Genomic DNA, 27,461 nt, shown 5'->3' on the forward strand with positions numbered 1-27,461 from the left:
AATACCATTAAAGAAAAAATACATGCATTTAAATATATTTCAAAGTTGAAAGGGCTGAGAATAGCCAAATGTCTATTTAAATGCATGCATTATCCTAAATTAACTTATTTGAAAAATTCAGATTACTAATGTGATAAAAAAATTGTAACCATAACTAATGCAGCAATTTAGTTAAAAAAAAAAGAATGAACTATAAACATTTGCAGGTCAACCTCTATAATCTGTTGAGGACACATTTAACTGCTATAATCAAATTTATTTAAGCTTGAATACATGAAAATGAAGAACCAACCTCTGTAATCTTAGCCACTTCTGAAATTGAGTCTTCATGCTCTTTGGTTGCCAATTTGAAGTCAACCTCTACCTGTGGCTTGACTTGATTCGAGCTTTTAATATTTTCCCAATTCCCATTCCTCCCAATCTGTAAACTGAAAAATAAACAAAACAGCTTTAAAAAGTCAATAACACTAAAAGTAATAATATAGGATTCAAAAATATATCTGAACTTAATCTCAAACCAACCTATTCTAAAAGCGGATAACAAAACATTGTGAAACCAAGAGTGTTACTTTGGTCTGTTCAATCATTTTACCAAGTGTTCAATTTCAATCTATGATTTAGATATGTAGAACAAAATACCAAAGGCCATCATCTGATGTTCTACACAAATTAACAACCTGAGATCTGCTCCAAAACACTACATAGTTAAACACTAAAAACAAAGTCGTTTCGAAAATTGAAACAAAATGGGGCATCTTTCATTGAGGTATTAAAACAAACACCTGGTGTGCATGTAAACTCAGTAGCTAAAATCTCTTCTAAAACAAAACTAGCAAACGTACAACAACACAACATACATCCCCAATTTTACATCTGCGGAAAAAACCCTATGGACTGAACACGAAACACTTCATAAATCAACCGTAAAACAAAAATACGAACAAGAAACCCCTGGTTACAAATAGCAGAAATCTACAATAAAAAACAAACCCACAAAGGGGGCAACGATTGAAATCAAAACAAAAACTAAAATGGAGGTATAAATTACTTTTTGGGAGCGTGATTATGTCACCGTACCACCACCGACAATGTTCATTGTCACTATACCACCACCGGTAACACTAGCTGTTCAACTTATCCATGTTAAATGCAAAACCTTCTCAATGGTGTCTCGGGTTAATTTTTTTCTCTCCACTTTTGTTTAGGAGAATTGAGATGTGAGAGATTTGAGACCATATTTAACATAGATAGAAGAAAAAGAAGTGAATAGATGTGATGGGCAGAAGAAGTACAAATGGTAATAAATGAAACAAAAGCGAAAGGAAGCAAAGTCAGCTGCCTTCTCGGATCCTTATCACTTACACATTCAGTCAACATTAAGGAAAAAGACGAAATTGCCCCTCTATCATCTTATACTAACATGTGATGTGGCTCATTCCTGGCCACTTATAAGGGTTTCCTGGGTTTTCTTAACTGGGGTGGGTTTTCTCATTATAATTAGCATACACACACACACACACACACACACACACACATATATATATATATATATATATATATATATATATATATATATATATATATATATATATATATATATATATATATATATATATATATATATATATATATATATATATATATATATATATATATATATATATATATATATATATATAAACGGGTTCAGGAGAGAACGGTGAAAAGTGTGAGAACGGTGAGAACGGATCCTGGCCCAAGACGTGGCAGGGGTCCTAATTGTTGTGCGGGGGTACGATTGTCCTTTTATACGTTCACTCCTTATTCGCGTTATGAATCTCTTTCAAATTAAAACTCCAAAGATTTATTGTTAGCTGTTACCTCCTTTGCAAGCTTTCTCAGATCTATGGCGTTTAACATGGATTCTGTTCGACAAAGTAAAATCCGTTGGCGTTTTCTATTTTTCGTTTCAGTAAATCATGCAACAGATATGGTGTTTTGTTCTTTTATTATTGTTCTATGGCGTTTTTTTGTACTATTATTTTTATAATGTGTTGTATGATTTTCAATAGCGTTATTCAATTATGCAATTTAATCGCGTTTTAATTGGTATTTAAACAATTATTAAGAACTGCAATTGGAGTTTTCAATATTAATTTTAATTGTCGTTTACGTTCTTGTATATTTCTTATGTTTTTACGATCATTGGCGTTTTTTGAATTTTATTTAGTAGTATTTGTGAACATCAGTTATTACTATTTTGTTAATTTGTGTAAACATTAGTTTTGTTAATTATGGCGTTTTCATTATGATGTTATATTTTGTTAGTTATTTATGTTGTTAAGTGTTTTTAATTATTCATCTCATGGCTTTTTTATCAAGTCGTTTTTAAATTATGTGTTTATTATGTCTTGTTTATTATTCAATTAATGGTGTTTTAATATATAATGTTATTACGAGACATCACTGTGTTTTTCTAATTTTTCTGTTCCTCACTGTGTTTTCTCAGACGACGTTTCTTCCTCGAGTCAAAGGCTTTGCCCTAAAACTGGATTACCATTTATCATTCCTGACGTCAGTGAAGAATTAAAGCCCAGAAAGGACATGGTATTCTCAAGCATCGATGATTGTTACTCAATGTATGTTAAGTATGTCAAGGAGTGTGGGTTTTCAGTCAGGAAAGGGACTACAAAGACAAACTCTAAAGGTTTCTTACATATTAAGTATTACTTGTGTACGAGATCTGGGTTATACAAGGACAAGAAGGTTGATACGTTGGACCCCAATCAAAAGGAACGAGTAGTGCGATCCAACTTTTCAAAGAGGACTGATTGTGGTGCACTGTTATGTGTACTTTTTGAGGCTGGATCATGGAAGGTGTATAAGTTTGTCGAGGAGCACAATCATGAACTTGTTGAACGTCCCGATAAGCATTTTCTTCGAACTGAACGACACCTCACACAGCACCAGAAGCATGTTATACACAACATGTCTAAGCTGAATTTGGGTCCTGTCAAGGCATTTAATGTTATGAAGACTTGTTTTGGCGGTTTTGAAGACGTGGGTGCAAGTAAAGTTGAATTTAAGAACTATAAGAGGCAAATTAACTTGTTTATAGGGGAATATGACGCCGATATGGTTGTGAGACATTTGAATGAAAAAGAAAACATTCCAAGCCTAATTTCTCGTATGATTACATCACAGACGAAGAGAATTGTTTGAAGGGGCTTTTTTGGTGTGACGATCAAGCCAAACGTAATTACCACGTGTTTGGTGATGTGATTTCGTTTGACGCGACGTATCGTTCCAACAAGTAATATTTTTATAATTCAACTTCTTCTGTTTTTGGCGTTTTATTAGTTTACATGCAATGGCGTTTATTATTTTACATGCAATGGCGTTTTATTAGTTTCCATGCAATGGCGTTTTATTATTTTACATGCAATAGCGTTTTATTAGTTTACATGCAATGGCGTTTTATTGTTTCAGTTCTCATGGCGTTTTCATATGCAGATACTCTATGGTGTTTGTACCGTTCACTGGTATAGACAATCATCACTGCAATGTTACATTTGGTGCAGCATTATTGGCGTCGGAAACCACTCACACGTATATTTGGTTGTTGAGAGTTTTTTCTAAAAGTTGTTGGTTCTCAACCAAAAGTTGTTGTCACTGACCAAGATCCAGCAATGAAGAAGGCTATTTCTGTTGTATTTTTTGACACGAGGCATCGGTTATGTATGTGGCATGTGATGCATAAACTTTCTCTGAAGGTTGTTATGCTTCTTTTACCTTTGGCGTTTTAGGATACACTGCATTTTAAAATACATGGCGTTCTTTACCTTGTTAGTGTTTTTTAATTAAGTTTTGTCTTTGTGTTTTTTTTATGCATGGCGTTTTTGTGTTATACATAGGTTGGTGTTAGGCTATGCAATTCCACCAATTTTAAAGAACGTATTTGTGGTGTTGTGTGGACGGATATTCTCACACCTGAAGAGTTTGAATCAGAATGGGAAGCGGTTATCGCAGAGTTTAATTTAGAAGATAATGATTGGCTGTCTGATATTTTTGCACTTAGGGAATCTTGGATCCCTGCATACTATAGAATGGAGGAGATGTCTGGTCTTATGCGAACGACATCCAGGTCGGAGAGTGAGAATCATTTTTTGGTCAAGTGTGCACTTCGAAAGCTACTCTTGTTGAGTTCATGACGCATTACGAGGCTGCAATAGAAGCACAGTGTCATACACATCGGAAAAACGATCATGAATCTCGATACAAAAGACCCCAGTTGAAGAGTAGTTACAAATTGTTGGAAGGGCAAGCTTTTGACATATACACAAAAAGTATTTTTTGTGATGTTCAAGCTAAGCTTATTAGGGTCGCGGATTACATAAATCAACGTTATGAAGATCAGCCTGATGGGTTTGTTAAGTTTTAGGTAAATGACTTCCAACGGCCTTGTACATCCTTATTTGAGGTAAAGAATGGCGTTTTGGTTTTTATGGCATTTTCTGTTAATGGCGTTTTATCATATGCAATGTGTTTTTTTTTTTACTTTTTAGACAAACATTCTATGCATGGCGTTATAGAGATATTGTTTTTGGCGTTTTTTCAGGTAATGTTCCGTAAGTCTGATTGCACATGCAGTTGGCGTTTTAAACAGTTTGGTTTGCTATGTAGACATATATTCTATGTTTTGAGAATTATGAACATTAGGGAATTTCCAAAACAATACATTCTGAATAGATGGCGCAAAGAGGCTTCCCCAAATTGCTCTCCTGAATACTCAATTAGTCGTGAATATATGTCCAAGCTTGATCCTGATGTGTAAAGTATGATGCGAGCTATTATTTTTTTCAACCGAATATACTTTGAACCATTTATCTGGTAATAAAGAGGAGATATCCTTATACAAGGATCATGTTCAATCTTATATGAAGAAGGTTCAAGATATGCAGATTGTTGCTCCTCCCGCTAATTCTAGGGATAGATTTGCCGAGATAACCGGTCAATATAAGAACGAAAAGAATCCAATAAGAGTCTCTGTTGGGTATAAATCCAAAGGTTCTGGTTCTCGGAAGCGCCTGAAATCTAAACAGGAGATAGCAATTGACAAAAAGAAATCAAAGTCGAAACCCGGGGCCAAAGAAAGACAGTGTCAGAACTGCAAAGGCTATGGACACTATGCATCGACATGCAAATAGGTTGTAATTAAAAGAAGATCGACAAGGTCTTCGAGAGCCAGTGAAGAGTAGTTTGGCGTTTTGTATATTTCAATCCTATAGCACAGAGAGATCTCAGTTTGGCATTTTACATCATTTTTATACATCTTTTTTTTTTGCATCTTTTTTTTTTCCAACCTATTTGTTCATAACATGCTACTTCGAAGTTACATAACAAACAACATAAGATCGGTCAAGGAAATTGACGGGTGGTCCACGGGATAACCCTTAAGTGTGTTAAAAGACGAGTTAATCCCCCGTTTAATTATGTAATTGTCTTGAATTAGATAACTACCGTTGTTTGTGTTTCAGGTGTGTTCAGAGCCTAAAAAGAGGGAAAACGCTGCTTTGGATGGAATGGATTGGAGCAGATTACACAAGGATTGGAAAGAAGAACAAAGGGGATGTTTCAGGGTCCACCGTAAATTACGGTGGCTACCGTAATTTACGGTAGCCCCTGAATGTCCCCAATTCCCACCGTAATCCAGTAGGCAGCCAGCGTAATGACTTGAAAGCTACCGTAACTTACGGTAGCCACCATAAGTTACGGTAGGCTCTGACGCAAAATGTGTAACTGCCCTCTTTTATACCGTTTTCAAGTGTCTTTTCACATATCTCATCATTGGAGACGTTTCTCAAAGTTCCAGGGGCGATTTTTGGCTTGGGATAGTGTTTGTGAACAATTCTAAACATTTCGGTTTGTGTTTTGATTCTTATGCACTTTAATCTTTATGTTATGATGATCCACCAAACAATGTCGGGCTAAACTTTCGGTGATCATCTTAGGTTGAAGGTTTTTCTATGACTTTTGTGTGTTTATCTTATTTCTAGAATAATGGACTTGGTATGTTTGCTATGTTAAAAAATAAAATAAAATAAAATAAAAAATTTTGGTGAACGAGATGGATAACATTGTTAATCCTCAGTCAAGAAAGATGTGTAACAATGTTATCCATCCCGTTTAGCTAAACTTTATTGAGAACAAAAACTGACTCCCCATGAAATGGCGTTTTTGAAATTTTGTGGTTTTTGTATGTTTTGGCGTTTATATTGAGAAAATAGTGTATATCAAAGAAACATGGATTGGAATCTTTGATATTTTGGTTTTTTTGGCGTTTATAAGATGAATGGTATAGAGGAAAATATAGGTTTTTGGGGTTTTGGTGTGGATTTTAGTAGTTCTGAGAGTTTGTTTATATAGGAAGTTTTTGGCGCGTATTTTAGGCGCGATTTTTATTACAGTAAACGCTAATAATTAAGTTCCGTCGTTTCAGTACTATTTGTTCAGCTTTATTGGTTAAAAACAAAGTTTGGCGTTTTATATCTATGGCATTATATTATGATGAAGTGTACTATGTGTGTTAAGGCGGGATTTTAATAGCGTGAGTTTGGCATTTTATGTTAAGTCAAAAGACCCTTTTACCCTAATGAAGCGCGCCAGATTAATAAAAGTGATTTTATTTACGAAAACGCCACCGCGTCATCTAGTCCATAGATTGTTTTGATCTGACGATCCATAAGCGTTCTCTCCGTTCTCACACTTTTGGGCGTTTTCTCTGACCCTATATATATATAGGGGTAGGATTTCGAGAAAACAGGGGAAAGTGTGACAACGATTATGGATCGTCAGATCAAAACAATCAATGGACTAGATTGCGCGGTGGCATTTTCGTAAATAACATCAATTTTATTATGTGGGACGCGCTTCATTAAGGGTAAAAGGGTCTTTTACCGCTCAAATTCAAAACGCCAACAAAAATGATAACATGCCATTCAAAAAAATAAAACGCCATTAAATACAAAACGACAAAAATTAGTGATAAAACGCGTTGGAGATTACAGGAAAAGGAAACAACACAGTAACTGAAATTCAGTTATTAACATTTATTAGAAGAAATTCCCTCCTAGATTACACGCCAAAAACATCATTATATAAACGACGTTAAACATCACTTGCATAATCACTTCAATCTATTGTTCTGCAAAAATATCTTTTACAAAAAACGCCAAGTTTAACCAAAACGCCAAAAATGGCAACCATCGTTTGGTGGAGATACACTCTAGCAATCAGGCGATTCGTCCTATGTTTTGACAACCGAAGGAGGGTGTATGTTAGGATGATCAAGGCAATTTTGAAGATGAAAGAAGAGGTACAGAGGGGTATCCTATCTCTTGGCATCGCCCTGGATAACAAATGCCATGAAACACATAAGCTTATGAAAACATTAACAAGGAAATTTGGACCAATCAAAGCAGATGGAAAGCTGGACCCTATCATGATATCATGGGGTTTTGATGATGAAACAGACATGGTGACCGTTATATACGACAGCGGAGAGCAGAAAGACTACCTGCTTGAAAACATCATAACAAAGTAGGGGCTTGGGTTCATGGAAGAATTGCACAACGCCACTTGTTTGAACACATACATTGACTCAAAAATGGCGTTAATGCAATACATGTTCAAATGGAGGCTTCAGAATCTTCAGGAACAAGAAGCCGATGAAAGTGAAGGTGATGACATGGATGAAAGTCTAGATGAAGACTCTGAGGAAGAAGACGACGGGAGTGATGGATACTTCTCGGATAAAGTACCTTCTGACGAAGAGTTTTAATTTTTTTTTATTTTTTTTTGTTAGTTTTCTTCTGTGTAATCTTCTTTTTTTTTCTTAAGATAATTAAATGATATATTTCTATGTTTAGTTGCAAAACGCCAAAAAAATACTACAAAAAGTTATTGCTTACAAAACGCCAAAAATAAGAAAAAATATTTTTCATGCTTAATATTTTCTCCGTTATTGTATTTTGTCATCTTGGTCTGCATAACGCCATTTAAAAAAAAGGCTGTCACACCCCCAAAATCCACCCGCGGATAACACCCGCTTCGGGGGCGTGACTGACCAGGATCCAGCCACCAATTATACTAAGCATTGGTTAATATTAAAGTAATACTTGCTAACCATAAAAATTAGCAAATATCAAGTTCAGAGTTAAAGGTTTTAAAGTTTAAACAGTAACAAGTAGCGGAAGCATAATTAAATAGTTTTAAACAGTGTTCATAAGGTAAGCATAATAAATGCCCAACACACGGGCAGACGACCACTACACATCCCAAGTAGCTGCTCCAGTCACTGGCCACCTGCGAAGCATGCAGTAAAGGGGTCAACAATAATGCTGAGTGAGTTCACTAGTTGTCCAGTTTTAATTACCAAAAACTCGTTTCACCAGTTAATTTATCCGTTCATACATGCCATGGGGAGCTACCCCAAAAGTTAGCGACTAAACTGTTTTTCCAATACCGAACACTAGGTAACCGAATGCGTTTCCGCAGGATGCCCCGATGTCAATGTTCTATCATCATTGACGGATGCCTGAGTACATTAGTTCACGACCGATCCCATACCATGGCACGGTGTGAGGCTGGTAAGACCTAAATAGCGCTATCAACTAATAACCCGTTCGCCTGGCACCGGCGACTAATCGGTATTATGTAGTAGGGACTTGAGTGATAGAGTTGCGTTTAGTGCCGTTAGTTGCAATCCGTATAAACAGTAATTAACTAAAAAGGTTTCCCAATACAAGGGAAGATAAAGTAAGTTGTTTCCCAATAACTAGGGAAGGAGTGTAGACGGTATCCCCTTTACAAGGGGATAGGGTTGTTTTAGTCTCGTGTCCCAAGCCACCGGGACGCATGCTTTTAAGTTGTGAACTCACCTTGGGTTGCTCGGTATGATACGTTACTTGGTTAAGTATGTTGGTCACCACGTCCTAGCATGGTTACCAAGTATGGGTCAAGTTGGGTACAAGTAAACACGTATAAAACACACTTAGCATACATGCAAACATCTACAGTAACAAGTATACGTGCAGCCCAGTCATCAGAAAGTCCAACATACAACCAGTTAGCAGATCAGTAAACAGCCCAAACAATAGACAGCCCAACAGTTAAGGCCCAAAACAGCAAAACAGTCAAAACCCAATAACATAAAACGGCCCAGTCGAAACTAAGGTGGTTGCGACTCGCAACCGAGGTTGCGACTCGCAACTGCGGTCTCGGTCCGTCACGCTTTGGTTACGACTCGTAACCGGAGATTGCGACTTAGCAGGTTTGGTTGCGACTCGCAACCAGGTTTGATGCGTGCTGATTGCGACTCGCAACTGGGAGGTTTCGACTGGTCACGCGTGGTTTCGAGTAGCAACCAAAGGTTGCGACTCGCAACCGTGATAACGTGCACAAGAAGACCTTCTAGAACCTGCAAACCGTACTATCCAATGATATTGCAATTTCATGTAACAGATTGTACCAGGCCACTAAAACATGTTTTCTTGTCTGATTACAAACCAAAACAGATCAAACAAGCACAATTTCAAATATTTATCATGTTCATAACACATTCAAATTGTTCTTCACACATTCAACATATTCAATCACAAGTATCCAAATGGCAATTAACCAAAATCAGGTTATTCAAGCAATATTTAACCACAATCTCAAATCATGAAAGTCATGAACACTCAATCCAACATCATGCCCAAATCCCCTTAAACCAAACCCTTGTTAACCGGAAACAAAACTATCTCCCCACAAAACCGAATACTCACATAATTTCATAAACATTCACCCTAAGTTATCTAGGCATGCTTTTCAAACATTATCAAGCATCAAATCCTTTATCCGAAATTTATACCATCATCCTATATTAATACAAGCAAGAATCATGGCAAACACTTAAAACACACTAACCAATTAGAGATTCAAGGTGTGAGAGGATGATGGATCGACGAGAGCTTCCGGTTGGTGATTCCGAGCTAGAGCCGGGGGGTTCTTGATGTTGGTTGATCCGAGAAGAAGGAGGAGAGGGGAGGATATGATCTTGTTTAGTGTTCTTAGGGTTTAATGTGAGAGAGAGGAGAGTGTAAAATGGTTTAGGGAGGTAAAGGTTGGCTTATATAGTTGCGAGTGGGCTAGGGTGCGTGTGTGTGTGTGTCGGTCATAAAGGGGGGTGGGCTAAGAAGTGTTGCAAGGCCCAAACCGGCCCGTCACTAATGTTCACTCGAGACCGTGGTCTCGAGTCGGGTTGCTTGTGGTTTCGGCTCATATGTATTACACGCACACATATATATATATACATATCTAAATACACCAACACGCAGATACACATAACATGTAACACGAAGTTCACGGGTTTTCATTTAATAAATATACACACGTAAGTTACATCGAAGGATTGTTCGGGAAAGTCCGAAGTGTCACATTATCCCCAAGTTTTAGGAACTTTCGTCCCGAAAGTTAAGGCAGCCACTGTCAAGCTAGTGTAAGTGAAAGCGTTTCAACGGGGTGTCACATCATCCCCCCGTTAGTTTGGAATTTCGTCCCGAAATTCGTTCGTAGCTTCAGTGCTGGGGTTTTCGTTTGGGAACAACTGGGGATACTTGTGCTTCATCTGGTCTTCCCGCTCCCAGGTATACTCTGGGCCACGTCGCGAGTTCCAACGAACTCGTACAAGAGGTATCTGGCTACGTTTGAGGGTTTTGATCACTCGATCAGTGATCTCAATCGGTTCCTCAGTAAAGTGTAGCTGTTCGTCAATCGTCAGTTCCTTAAAAGGAATCACAAGTGTTTCATCCGACAAACACTTCTTCAGGTTAGATACGTGAAAAACGTTATGTACCGCACTCAGTTCTTCAGGCAGGTTCAGTCTATAAGCAACCTTACCGATCTTCTCGGTAATTTCGAATGGTCCGATATATCGCGGATTAAGCTTGCCCCGTTTACCAAAGCGAACCACACCCTTCCAGGGTGAGACTTTAAGTAGAACCCGGTCACCGACCTGGAATTCCAATGGTTTCCTACGCTTATCAGCGTAGCTTTTCTGACGGTCACGAGCTGCCGCCATGCGTTGTCTGATCTGGGCAATCTTTTCCGTTGTATCTACCACCATCTCTGGGCCCGTGATTTGACTATCACCGATTTCCGCCCAGCAGAGGGGTGACCGGCATTTACGACCGTACAATGCCTCAAAAGGTGCTGCCTGAATACTGGTGTGATAGCTGTTGTTGTATGAGAATTCTACTAACGGTAGATGCTTCTCCCAGTTCTTACCAAAATCGATCACACACGCTCTAAGCATGTCTTCTAGAGTTTGGATGGTGCGTTCGGACTGTCCATCCGTTTGCGGGTGATAAGCAGTGCTCATATCCAAACGTGAGCCAAAGCATTTGTGCATAGCTTGCCACAATTCTGAAGTAAATCGAGCGTCTCGGTCTGAAATAATCGAGGTTGGCACTCCGTGCCTCGAAACTACTTCCTTTAAGTAAATCTCTGCCAGGGTAGAAAACTTGTCTGTTTCCTTAATAGCCAGAAAGTGTGCGGACTTGGTCAATCGATCTACGATTACCCAAATAGCATCATTTCCTCGTTGAGATCTAGGTAACCCTGTAACAAAATCCATGGAAATTTGCTCCCATTTCCATTTCGGGATTTCTGGTTGTTGGAGTAGACCTGCTGGCTTCTGATATTCTGTCTTGACTCTCGCGCAAGTCAAACATTTGCTGACGTATGTTGCTATGTGGGCCTTCATACCAGGCCACCAATACGTAGTCTTCAAGTCATGGTACATCTTGTCCGAACCAGGATGTACTGAGTAGCGGGACTTGTGGGCTTCGTCCATCACGAGTTCGCGTAAATCTCCAAAGAGTGGAACCCAGATACGCCCTGTCACATAGTAAGCACCATCTTCTTTCTGTTCCATTTGCTGTCTCGATCCACGCAGAGACTCAGCCCTAATGTTTTCCGGCTTCAATGCTTCAACTTGGGCATTTCGAATCTGGGTAGGGAGGTTAGACTGGATGGTAAGTTGCAGTGCTCGCACGCGCTTTGGTACGGTGTCCTTTCGACTGAGGGCGTCTGCCACGACATTGGCCCTGCCCGGATGATACTTGATGGCGCATTCGTAGTCATTCAAGAGTTCGACCCATCGACGCTGTCGCATGTTCAATTCCTTTTGCCTAAAGATATGCTCGAGACTCCTGTGATCGGTGTAAATAGTGCACTTGGTACCGTACAGGTAATGTCTCCATATCTTAAGAGCAAAAACCACTGCTCCTAGTTCCAAGTCGTGCGTCGTGTAGTTCTTCTCATGCGTCTTGAGTTGTCGAGAGGCGTAGGCGATAACTTTCTCGCGTTGCATTAGCACGCAACCGAGCCCATGAATAGACGCATCGCAGTAAACCACAAAGTCGTCCGTGCCGTCAGGCAACGAGAGGATAGGAGCGCTACAGAGGTTATCCTTAAGCCTCTGAAAGGCAGATTCCTGTGCTGTATTCCACTTGTAGGCGACGCCTTTCTGAGTGAGTGTTGTGAGAGGTTGTGCAATCTTGGAGAATCCCTGAATGAACCTGCGGTAGTAGCCCGCCAAACCCAAGAATTGGCGAACTTCAGTGGGGGTCTTAGGCGTAGGCCAGTTCTTTATCGATTCGATCTTAGCTGGGTCGACATGAATTCCGTTCTTATTAACTACATGGCCGAGGAAATGGACTTCTCGAAGCCAAAAGTCACATTTAGAGAATTTGGCGTACAGTTGCTCGTTGCGAAGAAGTTCGAGGATAAGGCGTAGGTGTTGTTCATGCTCTTCTTGACTTTTCGAATAAATCAGGATGTCGTCGATGAACACAATCACAAATTTGTCGAGGTAAGGCTTACATACGCGGTTCATAAGATCCATGAACACTGCAGGTGCGTTAGTCATTCCAAAAGGCATGACGAGGAACTCGTAATGACCATAACGAGTCCTGAATGCAGTCTTGGAGATGTCTTCGTTACGAACTCTCAGCTGATGATAGCCTGATCGCAGGTCAATCTTTGAATAGTAGCTCGATCCTTGCAACTGATCGAATAGGTCGTCGATGCGCGGGAGAGGGTAACGATTCTTGATGGTAACCTTGTTCAGCTCACGATAGTCGATGCACATTCGGAATGTGCCATCCTTCTTCTTGACAAAGAGTACTGGTGCTCCCCAGGGTGATGAACTGGGACGGATAAATCCTTTATCCAATAGTTCTTGCAGTTGCGTGGAGAGTTCCTTCAGTTCTGCAGGAGCTAGACGGTACGGTGTACGAGCTATGGGTGCTGCTCCGGGAGCTAGCTCGATTTGGAATTCGACCTGACGGTGAGGAGGGAGTCCAGGTAATTCCTCAGGAAATACCTCGGGATAATCGCGTACTACAGGAAAATCTTCAATCCTCTTTTCCTTTTCGCGAGTATTGGTGACGAGTGCTAAGATAGCGGTGTGCCCTTTCTGCAAACACTTCTGGGCTTTTAGAAGCGAGATAATGCCTGTGACTTCTCCACCCTTGTTGCCTTTGACGATGAGGGGTTGACCGGAACGACGAGGTATGCGAACTGCTTTCTCTTGACAGAGGATCTCAGCACGATGTTTGGATAACCAATCCATACCAATGACGACGTCGAAGCTTCCGAGTTTGACAGGGAAGAGATCGATACTAAACGTATGGCCAGACAATTCTAGGGTGCAGTCGTGGATCACGTGCGTGGCCTCGATGTTCTTACCATTAGCTATCTCGACGGTATGCTTAGAACTTAATAATGCGGGCGAATGCTTAAGTTTCTTACTAATGCGAAGGGATACATAACTGGCATCGGCACCGGAATCAAATAACACAGAAACATAACGATCATCAAGTAGGAACTTACCCGCCACGACGTTGGGATCGTTCCTAGCTTCTCCGGCTCCAATCACGAAAGCTCTGCCCCTTGCATTTCCAGCATTGTTATTCTGCTCATTGTTCCCAGCTCCCTGGTTGTTGTTGCGATTCTGATTCAGTTCAGGGCAATCCTTTCGCATGTGCCCTGTTGCCCCGCATTTAAAACATACTCTGTTGTTTCCCTGCTGCTGTTGCTGTTGAGGTTGTTGCTGATTCTGCCTTGCTGGGAACTGACTTCTGCAATCCTTGGCTTCGTGCCCCATCTTGTGGCATCGCTGACACTGACCCTTGTTACATGCCCCATTGTGGTGCCTGTTACACTTGTTGCACTTAGGGTAGTTTCCCCGGTAGCCACCCTGTTGCTGAGCGCCCTTGTTGTTGTCAGTTTTCCTTTGCTGAGCTGGGGCTTGAGTAGGGTTAGCATCCTTGCCCTGATTTCCATCCCACTTCCGTTTGTTGTCACTAGGACTTCCTTCCGCAGCACTGATCCTTTTGGGCAACCTGCCCTCTTCCACAGCCTGATCCGTGAGTTTGTGAGCAAGTCGAACGATCGGCTGAATGGTAGTGTGGTTGGCTGAAGTTACATGGCTTCGAATTTCTGGAGCCAGACCCTTGATGTACAGTTCGATCCTTCGATACATAGGTCGAGACATGTTTGGACAAAGAGCAGCATAGTCGTTGGACAGCTTGGTGTAGGTCTCAATCTCTGACCCAACCATCTTGAGTTCATAGTACTCATTTTCCAGCTTGTGGATGTCATCTCTGTGACAGTACTCTTCCTTGATCATATCCTTGAAATCTTCCCACGCAGTAGCGTTAGCAGTCTCCAAACCAAGCATTTGAATTTGCGCCTTCCACCATGAAAGTGCGCTTCCCTCTAGAGTACCAGTAGCAAACTTCACCCAATTAGCAGGGGGACACTCGCAAACAGCGAAAACAGCTTCGACCTTCTCGATCCAGTGTAGAAGTCCTATGGCACCCTCAGTGCCACTGAATGGAAGAGGCTTGCAATCCATGAAGGTCTTGAAGGTACAAACACGTGGTTGCACAGGTGCAGGCTGACCTGTTGTGAGGAGTGAAGCGAAATAGGTTTAGAGGCGAAAAGACGATGTGGCGGTAGGATCTAAGCATCCTAAAGCATCGAGTTTACCTATAGGGTGAGCTGCGAAAGCTGCAGCCACAGTGTTGAGCAGGCTAGTGAACTGAGCCGGGGTCATGTTGACGTTTCCTCGTCCGCGTCCACTCATTGTCTTCATAACCAGAAAACATAGTATGAGTGCGATGTCGTAACATAGCGAGAATAAGATAGAAGAGAGAAGACGCATCTATCTAATCAGGTAACTAGTACGTATAGTAAAGCAGAAAGCATAAGACAAGTAAGCAAGTAACTATGGGTCCGAGCTATGAGGTCAGATAAGTCGAGCCTTGTACTTGGAGTGTAGTGTCGTCACGAGTCACGGGTTATAGTCTGGTTTTTCTCAAAAAGATTTTTCCCCTTTTTAAAACCAAGTTCACTATAACCAATGGCTCTGATACCAACCTGTCACACCCCCAAAATCCACCCGCGGATAACACCCGCTTCGGGGGCGTGACTGACCAGGATCCAGCCACCAATTATACTAAGCATTGGTTAATATTAAAGTAATACTTGCTAACCATAAAAATTAGCAAATATCAAGTTCAGAGTTAAAGGTTTTAAAGTTTAAACAGTAACAAGTAGCGGAAGCATAATTAAATAGTTTTAAACAGTGTTCATAAGGTAAGCATAATAAATGCCCAACACACGGGCAGACGACCACTACACATCCCAAGTAGCTGCTCCAGTCACTGGCCACCTGCGAAGCATGCAGTAAAGGGGTCAACAATAATGCTGAGTGAGTTCACTAGTTGTCCAGTTTTAATTACCAAAAACTCGTTTCACCAGTTAATTTATCCGTTCATACATGCCATGGGGAGCTACCCCAAAAGTTAGCGACTAAACTGTTTTTCCAATACCGAACACTAGGTAACCGAATGCGTTTCCGCAGGATGCCCCGATGTCAATGTTCTATCATCATTGACGGATGCCTGAGTACATTAGTTCACGACCGATCCCATACCATGGCACGGTGTGAGGCTGGTAAGACCTAAATAGCGCTATCAACTAATAACCCGTTCGCCTGGCACCGGCGACTAATCGGTATTATGTAGTAGGGACTTGAGTGATAGAGTTGCGTTTAGTGCCGTTAGTTGCAATCCGTATAAACAGTAATTAACTAAAAAGGTTTCCCAATACAAGGGAAGATAAAGTAAGTTGTTTCCCAATAACTAGGGAAGGAGTGTAGACGGTATCCCCTTTACAAGGGGATAGGGTTGTTTTAGTCTCGTGTCCCAAGCCACCGGGACGCATGCTTTTAAGTTGTGAACTCACCTTGGGTTGCTCGGTATGATACGTTACTTGGTTAAGTATGTTGGTCACCACGTCCTAGCATGGTTACCAAGTATGGGTCAAGTTGGGTACAAGTAAACACGTATAAAACACACTTAGCATACATGCAAACATCTACAGTAACAAGTATACGTGCAGCCCAGTCATCAGAAAGTCCAACATACAACCAGTTAGCAGATCAGTAAACAGCCCAAACAATAGACAGCCCAACAGTTAAGGCCCAAAACAGCAAAACAGTCAAAACCCAATAACATAAAACGGCCCAGTCGAAACTAAGGTGGTTGCGACTCGCAACCGAGGTTGCGACTCGCAACTGCGGTCTCGGTCCGTCACGCTTTGGTTACGACTCGTAACCGGAGATTGCGACTTAGCAGGTTTGGTTGCGACTCGCAACCAGGTTTGATGCGTGCTGATTGCGACTCGCAACTGGGAGGTTTCGACTGGTCACGCGTGGTTTCGAGTAGCAACCAAAGGTTGCGACTCGCAACCGTGATAACGTGCACAAGAAGACCTTCTAGAACCTGCAAACCGTACTATCCAATGATATTGCAATTTCATGTAACAGATTGTACCAGGCCACTAAAACATGTTTTCTTGTCTGATTACAAACCAAAACAGATCAAACAAGCACAATTTCAAATATTTATCATGTTCATAACACATTCAAATTGTTCTTCACACATTCAACATATTCAATCACAAGTATCCAAATGGCAATTAACCAAAATCAGGTTATTCAAGCAATATTTAACCACAATCTCAAATCATGAAAGTCATGAACACTCAATCCAACATCATGCCCAAATCCCCTTAAACCAAACCCTTGTTAACCGGAAACAAAACTATCTCCCCACAAAACCGAATACTCACATAATTTCATAAACATTCACCCTAAGTTATCTAGGCATGCTTTTCAAACATTATCAAGCATCAAATCCTTTATCCGAAATTTATACCATCATCCTATATTAATACAAGCAAGAATCATGGCAAACACTTAAAACACACTAACCAATTAGAGATTCAAGGTGTGAGAGGATGATGGATCGACGAGAGCTTCCGGTTGGTGATTCCGAGCTAGAGCCGGGGGGTTCTTGATGTTGGTTGATCCGAGAAGAAGGAGGAGAGGGGAGGATATGATCTTGTTTAGTGTTCTTAGGGTTTAATGTGAGAGAGAGGAGAGTGTAAAATGGTTTAGGGAGGTAAAGGTTGGCTTATATAGTTGCGAGTGGGCTAGGGTGCGTGTGTGTGTGTGTCGGTCATAAAGGGGGGTGGGCTAAGAAGTGTTGCAAGGCCCAAACCGGCCCGTCACTAATGTTCACTCGAGACCGTGGTCTCGAGTCGGGTTGCTTGTGGTTTCGGCTCATATGTATTACACGCACACATATATATATATACATATCTAAATACACCAACACGCAGATACACATAACATGTAACACGAAGTTCACGGGTTTTCATTTAATAAATATACACACGTAAGTTACATCGAAGGATTGTTCGGGAAAGTCCGAAGTGTCACAAAGGCCAAACTTGGAAGATGAGACGTCTATAACCCTAGAACTAATAAAGCTGAACAAAACAGTAAATACACACAGTGACTGAAAAGACAGTTACTTTATTACTATCATTTATTATAATAAAAATCCTGCCTAAACTACGCGCCAAAAAACTCCTATAAGAGAGGGGTCTATACACAATGAATTGATAACACACAGAAAAACAAACGCCATGTTCTCTATAAACCACTCACTTTAAAACGCCAAAAAGTTAGTTAAAAAAACCACAGATGGCAAAGCTTTCACTAAATGGATTCTTCTCTGTGGTGGTTATCTCTATAATCTTTTGCTAAATGAGATGGACAAATATTTAAGAAAAAGAGACTGATAACAGTGATATGTCATCATGTGAGCTTTGTTCTTGATGAATATATGCATGGCATGAAGGGATTAACACAAGTGTAAAATGCTATTTTGGACTCCATTATTATAAATAGCATTTAAGCAAGAGTTAATCTTTAATGACATGCCACCAAACAAGAATATCACACCAAAAAACAGGATGCCACTAACAAGCTTTGTCAAAAAAAGACGAGGTTTATGTAGGAAAGTTGGCATCTAGCTAATGAATTCAAAGGTTCAAAACGCCAAAACAAATTCAAGAAGAATAGGCTGATGACAGTGAAGATTTGGATGAGAATTTAGATTACTATTTTTATTTTTTTCTTTTTCATTTTCTATTGTTTTGTTATATAATTATTTGTTGTTTGTTATCTAATTCACTACTAATAAAATACATTATTATATAAAACGCAAAAAACTACAAACACCAAAACGCTAATAGTATGAAACTGTGAGAAAGGGTACTGGCAAAGCACCTTGTCAATGTATTAAAAGCCAAAAAAATTGACAAAACGCCATAAAAAACATTTGGTCTTGTTTTAATCTTATGAAAATATTAATAACTCGTCGTGAATTATTATACAACGCCACAAAACGCCAAAATAAATTGACCAGGGAAACGCAATAATGCCAAAAAATTATCTATGTGACACAAAACAATTAATTCAACGCGACAGATCTAAGAAACAATAAAACGCCAATTAGTTAATGAATATAATTAACGCCAAAAGAATCTTAGATGCCAAAAACAAAGCAGCATGTTACGCAAAATTGGGAACAAAGAAGAATATTGAAAATACAAAAAAACCCCTCAGACCCTGATCAGTCCCGCGCCACGTGTTGGCCCAGGACACGTTCTCACCGTTCTCACACTTTGGGGCGTTTTCTTCTGATCCCGTACCTATATATATATATATATATATATATATATATATATAGGGTAAGGTTCATTTGAGAACCACCCTTTTTGCGAGAACTGCGAGAACCAATGTGAACACAAAAAAATACCTAAAAAAAAATCCAAAAAACACACAATTTTTTTAATATTTTTCTAATAAAAATCGCTATATTTCTTTACAAAAAAAAAACTTTTTTTTTTCGAGTAACAGTTATGGATGCACATGTGCATATGTATCATTTATTGGACAAATTCCGTAATATATTACCAGTAGTAGAAAAATGCACTTTCATTTACATTACAATCCGCAATACACTAATTTTTACATTACCAATATTAAGAATGCACATGTGCATCATTATCTATATCCATCATATAACGTGTTTTTGTACAAAAAGTTTGTGATTTTAAATCATGAAGTAGGCCCATATACATGTGTTTTGGTTAGTTATATCTAGTGGTTGATGGTTTGATAATATTTGACACTTTATGATGTAATATGTTGTTTGGATGGTATAAAGGGTGTTAATGTACATGTAATAAAGCGAAATATTGGTAATAGTATTGTATTATGGGTGGTAGGAGGCAATGGTATTGTATTACGGATGGTAGGAGGTAATGGTAGTGTATTATGGATGGTATGATAGATGAAAGGGAATGTGTATTCAAAGTGGTGTACCAAAACACATTATAAAATGTTCATACATATAGATGAACATGTGCATTTCTAGTGTTGTTAATGTTATAACAAGTTCATACATATAGATGCACATGTGCATTTCTAATATTGTTAAAGTAAAAAGTAGTGTATTATGAATGATAGTGTAAATGAAAGTGCAATTGTCTGATATTATTAATGTATTACGGAATTTGTCAAAGAAATGGTACATATGCACATGTGCATGGATAATTGTTACTCGAAATTTTTTTTTTTTGGTTTTTTTTTGTGACGAAATATAGCAATTTAAAAAAAATAGTTAAAAAAAATAAAAAAAAAATTTGAGTTTTTTTTTATTTTTTTAGGTATTTTTTGGTTGTGTTCACACTTGGTTCTCGCAATTCTCACAATAAAGGGTGGTTCCTAACGGATCCATCTCCTATATATATATAGTCAGCATTTAGAGAAAACGGGGGAACGTGTGAGAATAGTGAGAACGATTATGGATCGTCAGATCAAAACAATCTATGGATTAGATTGGCGCGGTGGCGTTATCATAAATAACACCAATTCTATTAAGTGGACGCGCTTTATTAAGGGTAAAAGGGTATTTTACCGCTCAAATTCAAAACGCCAACTAAAATGATAACACGCCATTCAAAACAAATAAAACGCCATTAAATAAATAACGCTAAAAATTAGTGATAAAACGCGTTGGAGATTACAGGAAGAGGAAATAACACAGCAACTGAAATTCAATTATTAACAATTATTAGAAGAAAGTCCTTCCTAAATTACGCGCCAAAAACATCATTATATAAAGGACGTTAAACATCGCTTCCATAATCACTTCAATCTATCACTCTGCAAAACATCTTTTACCAAAAACGTTAAGTCTAACCAAAACGCCAAAAATGGCAATCATCATTTGGTGGGGATACACTCTGGCAATCAGACGATTCGTCCTACGTTTTGACAACAGAAGGAGGGTATATGTTAGGACAATCAATGCAATTTTGAAGATGGAAGAAGAGGTATAGAGGGGTATCCTATCGCTTGGCATCGCTCTGGATAACGAATGTCATGAAACACATAAGCTCATGAAAACATTAACAAGGAAGTTTGGACCAATCAAAGCAGATGGAAAATCGGACCCAGTCATGACATCATGGCGTTTTGATGAGGAAACAGACATGGTGACTGTTACATATGACAACGGAGAGCAGGAAGACTACCTGCTTGAAAACATCATGACAAAGCAGGGGATTGGGTTCATGGAAGAATTGCACCACGCCACTTGTTTGAACACAGACATGGACTCAAAAATGGCGTTGATGCAGGACATGTTCAAATGGAGGCTTCAGAATCTTCAACAACATGAAGCCGATGAAAGTGAAGGTGATGACATGGATGAAAGTCTAGATGAAGACTCCGAGGAAGAAGACGACGGAAGTGATGGATACTTCTCGGATAAAGTACCTTCTGACGAGGAGTTTTATTTTTATTTTTTTGGTTTTCTTCTTTGTAATTTTTTTAAGATAATCAAATGCAATATTTCTCCATTTAGTTTCAAAACGCCAAAAAAATACTACAAAATGTTATTGCTTACAAAACGCCAAAAATAATAAAAATTATTTTTCCTGTTTAATATTTTATCTGTTATTGTATTTTGTCATCTTGGTCTACATAACACCATTAAAAAAATCGCTAAACTTGGAAGATGGGACGTCTATCACCCTAAAACTGATAAAGCTGAACAAAACAGTAAATACACGCAGTAACTAAAAAGACGGTTACTTTATTACTATCATTTATTATAATAAAAATCTTGCCTAAACTACGAGCCAAAAAACTCCTATAAGAGAGAGGTCTCTATACAATGAATTGATCACATCCAGAAAACAAACGCCATGCTTCCTAGAAACCACTCACTTTAAACGCCAAAAAAATAGTAAAAAAAAAATACAGATGGCAAAGCTTTCACTGAATGGATTCTTCTCTGAGGTGGGTATCTCTATAAGCTTTTGCTAAATGAGATGGACAAATATTAAGAAAAAAAGACTGATGACAGTGATATGTCATCATGTGAGCTTTGTTCTTGATGACTATATGCATGGCATAAAGAGATCAATACTAGTGTAAAATGCTATTTTGGACTCCATTATTATAAATAGCATTCAAGCAGGAGTTGATATTCAATGACATGTCACCAAACAAGAATATCACACCAAAAAACAGGATGCCACTAACAAGCTTCGTCTAAAAAGACGGGCGTTATGTAGGAAAGTTGGAATCTAGCTAATGTATTCAAAGGTTGAAAACGCCAAAACAAATTCAAGAAGAAGAGGCTGATGACAGTGAAGATTTGGATGAGAAATTAGATTACCATTTTTAATTTTTTTTTTATTTTCTATTGTTTTGTTATCTAATTATCTGTTGTTTGTTATCTAGTTCTCTACTAATAAAATACATTATTATATAAAACGCCAAAAACTATAAACACCAAAACGCTAATAGTATGAAAATTGTGAGAACGGATGCTGGCAAAACACCTTGTTAATGTATTAAACGCCAAAAAAATTGACTAAACGCCATACAAAAAAAATTTGGTCTTATTGTAGATCTTATGAAAATATTAATGAATCGTAATGAATTATTAACAATGCCACGAACGCCAAAAAATTGACCAGGGAAACGCTATAACGCTAAAAAAATTATCTATGTGACACAAAATTAATTAATTCAACGTGACGAATATAAGAAACAATAAAACGCCAATTAGTTAATGAATATAATTAACGCCAAAATAATCTTAGACGCCAAAAATGAAGCAACATGTTACGCAAAATACGGAAATAAAAGAAGATTGAAAAGACAAAAAAAACCCTCACGCCCTGATCATATCCCACGTCCAGTGTTGGGCCAGGATGCGTTCTCACCGTTCTCACACTTTAGGGCTTTTTCTTCTGATCCCGTACCTATATATTCACACACACACACACACACACGCGCGCGCGCGCTCAAGTTCAGGGGAAAACTCTTCCGAGTTGTGAGGACTTAGAAAACTCGGTCTTTCTATGCGACTTTTGCCCCCCATTTTTTTTCTCACCCCTACATTAGAATGTTAGAAAAGGCTACCGTAAAAAAATTAAAAAAAATCGAAGTGGTGTTTTTGGGCCCCTTACATCCGTTGTAAAAAGTTGATGACATAAGCATGACATCACTTTTTACAACATCTACGGCTGCCGTAAATGGAAAAAAAAGATTTTTTTTTTTTGAAAAGTTGATTTTTTAGGATTTTTGGTAAAAAACTTTTTTGAAAAAGCCTTTCGTAAGGCCGAGTTCTTTAAGTTCTTACAATTCGTATGAGTTTTCATTTTACCCTAACCCTATATATATGTGTGTGAGGGGGGGGGGAGGGTTCATTGGGAAACACTAAAAAAGTGGGGAACCGACTCAAACGAACTCTTTGGACTCATTCCCCACTATGAGTGGGTTCCCACTGTTTTCCACTTATATATATATATATATATATATATATATATATATATATATATATATATATATATATATATATATATATATATATATATATATATATATATATATATATATATATATGAAAACCTCTATGAGTTGTAAGAACGTTGAGAACTCGGCCTTACACAAGGTTTTTTCATAAAATCGCTTTACAAAAAATCCTAAAAAGCAACTTCAAAAAAAGCATAAATAAATAATAGTTTTTGTTGATTTACACCACCATAAAAATACCCTTATAGAGTGTGTAAACGCTAATGTCAGTAGCTTTTTATAGGAGCGTAAAAAGGTTGAAAACACCACCTTGGAATTTTTAATTTTTTACAATTATGTTTGTGTCAGAGTTCTCTAAGTTCTCACAACTCAAAAACAGGGATTTTCTGTTGATCTCTATCATATATATATATATATATATATATATATATATATATATATATATATATATATATATATATATATATATATATATATATATATATATATATATATTTACGTACGCTACAATCTCAGCCGTCAGATCATCTTCCCGCATTGAAAATCGCATGTTGTTTTTTTGTAACAATTTCGCATGTTGGTTTTTTAACATGCGATTTCTTCAAAATTACCACATGCGAAATTGTTACAAAAACCAACATGCTATTTCATCAAAATTATCACATGCGAAATTGAATTACCACATGCGAAATTGTTACAAAAAAACAACCTGCTATTTCATCAAAATTATCACATGCGAAATTGAATTACCACATGCGAAATTGTTACAAAAAAACAACCTTCTATTTCATCAAAAATATCACATGCAAAATTGAATTAACACATGCGAAATTGTTACAAAAAAAACACCTGCTATTTCATCAAATTTATCACATGCGAAATTATTACAAAAAAAACAACATGCAATTTTCATTGCGAGAAGATGATCTGACGGCTGAGATTGTAGCGTACGTAATGTACGATAAGGGAATTTGTACAGTACCCTTTACCTATATATACATATATATATATATGTGTGTGTGTGTATGTGTGTGTGTGTGTATAGGGGAAAGATTAAAGAAAACCCATATTAGTTAAAAAACTAAGAAACCCAAATGAATAGACCTCATTTTGTCATGTGTTACACCTTTTTGTAAACTGTGTTTCGTGTAACAACCAGAGGCTGACATGTGTTACGTGTAACAGCTTTTGCAGACTTTCAGCTTTTTTGAAAAAGTAAAAGTTGTTACATGTAACACCCCCAAAATACCACCTGCGGGAACTCCGCGAGGCGTGTTACGCATCAGAGTCTGAGCCACCAATCACATTGAACCAACGATAAAATATTTAAATAAAACATGTCGTTAATTACCAATAGAAAATGTCAAACATAATATTAATTCCCAAGAGTTGTATAGCGGAAGCATGTTGTAAATCGTTTAACAACTGTTTCATAAAAATACTCAAAGCCAATGTATCAAATATAAGTTAATCCAAGAGCCTCAATCCATGACCACTCCAGCACTCCAGATAGCAAGTCCATGTCACGAATTCTAACGACCTGCAAGCATGCAGACAAGTGTGTCAGACGATGCTGGTGAGTTCAAAGTTTTGTTTACGTGTGATGTTACCGAATGTCTGTTAAGCCGATTCAACGTTATGATACGATGTTGCTTATAACATGCTAGATACCCTAGGGAGTGTGCCCATATGTATCCGGGGAGTGTGCCCCTTAATAACCTGGAAGTGTCCAGACCCCAATGCCCCTAACCAAGCATTGGTAATGATGCCCAGATAATTAGTTCACGCCCGTCCTTACAGCCCGGTGTGAGGTGTCAAACCTAATAGCGCTATCAACTAAATACCTCGTTGCTTCTTCAGCAACACGGTAGATGTATGGGGTCTTACATGATTTATACTGTGTTCAATAACCAACATCCCAAATAAACAGTTTACCCAGTATTCCCTTCAGAAACGTTTACCAGATGTCCCAAACCACCGGGACGCATGCTTAGAAAAGTGCAGTGAACTCACCTTGGTTTGCTCGGTAAGATACACAAAAGGTTCTTGAACTAAGGGTGGTCAAGCACGTCCTAATAGAGTTACCATACAAGTCAGGTTTGGTTCAAGTAAAGCACGTATGGTTACACAGAGTTATTACGTTACAAACACGTATAGATCATGGCAACACTTAACAGTCAAGTAATACATCAAGAAGCCCAAATAATAATGGCCCAAATATCAAAACGGATCAACAGCGCATTCTCGGCCCAACAGATAACCATATAAGTGACATGGTGCGATCCAAGCAGACTTGTGCGATCTGCTTGGGTTGTGCGACTGGGTTTGGACTTTGAAGCCCAACAGTTAAACAAACATCAATGCTTGTGCGATCCAGTAACCCTTGTACGATCCGGATAACATTGTGCGACTGATAAGCCTTGTGCGAGTAAAGTCTTGGGCCGTCTGGCCCGGTAACATTACCTAGTTATTCATCTGTGTGTGGCCCAAGGTATTGTGCGATTGGCACTGTCTTGTGCGATCCACGATACCTTGTGCGATCATGCAAGGTATATGTTGTACATTGTGCTAAGACCTATTGTACCTAGCTTGTGCGGTTTCTTTGTGCAACTTAGGAAGCCTTGTGCGATCAGGCTTCTTGTGCGAGTGGACCATCTTGTGCGAATGGTTTTAATTCCCGGAAATCATGTCATTCGGTTACAAACATATATCAGTTTCTAAACTTATCATATCAATCAATTAACAAGTCTCCAATCATCCATCTAGCATATCGTCGATCCAACAGGGGAAATTATTAACCGATTCATAAGAACCCTAATCATAACCAAATCATGAACAACTTAAAACATTCATACTATCCGATTTATATAAACATGTAGCCGATCAACATAACCCGATTTATTAGCACATCATCAAGCTAACAATCCGAATCTTAGAAACAAAACAGTGGGTTAACATCATCATACAATTCCAATTTCATAATCATGTAACCGATTAACACTCACATATTTGAAATCAGGCAATCATTCGGTTCATGCAAATAACTCATATTTCTTTCGATTACATTCACATGTCCAAACAAAGTAACACGTATTCATCCAGTTTCATGTATCAAAGGAACTCGAATCAACAATGGTAATGATATACTAACCGATTAGAATCAAACAAGGAGAGAGTGATCCGAACAACGAACAAGAAAATCTTCGAGATGAGTGATCCGGCTGCCGCGAGTAGTTCGTGAGGGAGAGAGAGAGAGAAAACTAGGGTTCTTGTGTGTGTAGGTGTTTAGCAAAACAAATGAGGAGCAACCCCCCTCATTGTGTGTTGTACGTATAAGAGGAGTGGGCCGGCCCTTACTTGGGCTGCCCCTAATCCGAACAACAAATGATATGGCCCCTAGTGGGCTTGTGTGCATTGTGCGATCGAGTGAGTTGTGCGGTTTGGGTTCAATTAACACAAACAGTTAATACACAAAGCATACAATCATCACATTCAATTAATCAATCAAATTCATAAAGTCGTGTCATGCTCAAAGATATTACACAAAAATAGGTTCAGAATTACGAGTTGTCACATTACATAACACGTGGCAGCCTCTGGTTGTTACACGTAACACGTCTGCAAAAAGGTGTAACACGTGTTAAAAGGAGGTTCATTCATTTGTGTTTTCTTAGCTAATATGGGTTTTCTTCGTATGATTGCCAAATATATATAGGGTTATGATGTGTGTTGGTGTGTGTATAATTTAGATATATAATTAAGCCCTTTTTACACCTTTAGCCAAGTTTTAAATTTATAAAACACGATATTCACTAACACTAAACACACATATGGGCAAGTGCACCCATCGTGGACGTAGTATAGTGTTGGTAAGATACCGAGGTCGTCCAAGGACACAAGAGCTTTTAATACCGGTTTATCCTCAACGTCTAATCAAATCAAAAAGTGAGAAAAATGTTTTTAAACTAAGAAAATAAAAATTAACTAAATGCTGAAAAATAAAATAAAAATAAAAACAGATAGACAAGATGAATCACTTGGATTCGACTCGTGTATTAGTATAACCTTTGATTATTTTCGCACTTTTGCACTTGTTTAAGAGATTATCTTAGTTATT

Source organism: Helianthus annuus, chromosome 16, assembly GCF_002127325.2.
Source record: "Helianthus annuus cultivar XRQ/B chromosome 16, HanXRQr2.0-SUNRISE, whole genome shotgun sequence".
NCBI lineage: Eukaryota > Viridiplantae > Streptophyta > Magnoliopsida > Asterales > Asteraceae > Helianthus > Helianthus annuus.